Source organism: Tasmannia lanceolata, unplaced genomic scaffold (assembly GCF_043159265.1).
Source record: "Tasmannia lanceolata isolate RefF3 unplaced genomic scaffold, GAP_Taslan_0.1 ptg000207l, whole genome shotgun sequence".
In the NCBI taxonomy this organism is placed as follows: domain Eukaryota; kingdom Viridiplantae; phylum Streptophyta; class Magnoliopsida; order Canellales; family Winteraceae; genus Tasmannia; species Tasmannia lanceolata.
The window spans coordinates 22,501-23,333 of record NW_027518883.1 but is presented as its reverse complement, the minus strand read 5'-3'; positions in this window follow the sequence as shown (position 1 = coordinate 23,333).

Sequence of the window (833 nt, the reverse complement as noted above, 5' to 3'; positions counted from 1 at the left end):
TCATTTGAGAATTGAAGGATTTTTGATTGGGGAAGTTCAAAGAAAAAGAAAGAAGGATTTTTTGTCTTCTCTTCTTTCTTAATTTTTCCCTTATATCAATAACTCAATAAAAATGAAATTATCTCCAAGAACGAAATATTTCTTATGCTTAATATCTTTAGTTTGATCTGTATCTGTCTTAATTCTGCCCTTCATTCGAGTAGCTTTTTCTTCGCCAAATTGCCCGAAGCTTATGCTTTTTTCAATCCAATCGTAGATTTTATGCCAGTCATACCTGTGCTCTTTTTTCTCTTAGCCCTTGTTTGGCAAGCTGCTGTAAGTTTTCGATGAGATCTTTAATACTGTCCTAGAAACATTCATATTCATGATTTATTCGATAAAATAAATTCAACTCTAACATAACAATTGATAAGATCAGATAAGTCTTACATTATGAACCCTCGATTCAAAGATTGAAATTCTTTTGCTTTTTGATAGCCGCGATGAATCTGGATCACCTAATTTCCGCATTATGCCCTTCCAGTTCCAGGGGTCAAAGACCCCATTATGGTACCCCATAATACCTAATTGGGGTATGACAAGATAATTTTGGTAACAAAGGAATTCCTGCAAATTCCTTTCTTTTCTAGAAACCACTTTTTCATTTCTTTTCTTGGTGTCAAGGATATGTGGTACAAAAATAGAGAATCTATTCCCTTATTTCCTTTGCAAAAAACAAAAAAAAAATGATCTTGGAGATTGTGCAATGCTTACTCTCAAACTCTTCGTTTACACAGTAGTGATATTCTTTGTTTCTCTCTTCATCTTCGGATTCCTATCTAATGATCCAGGAC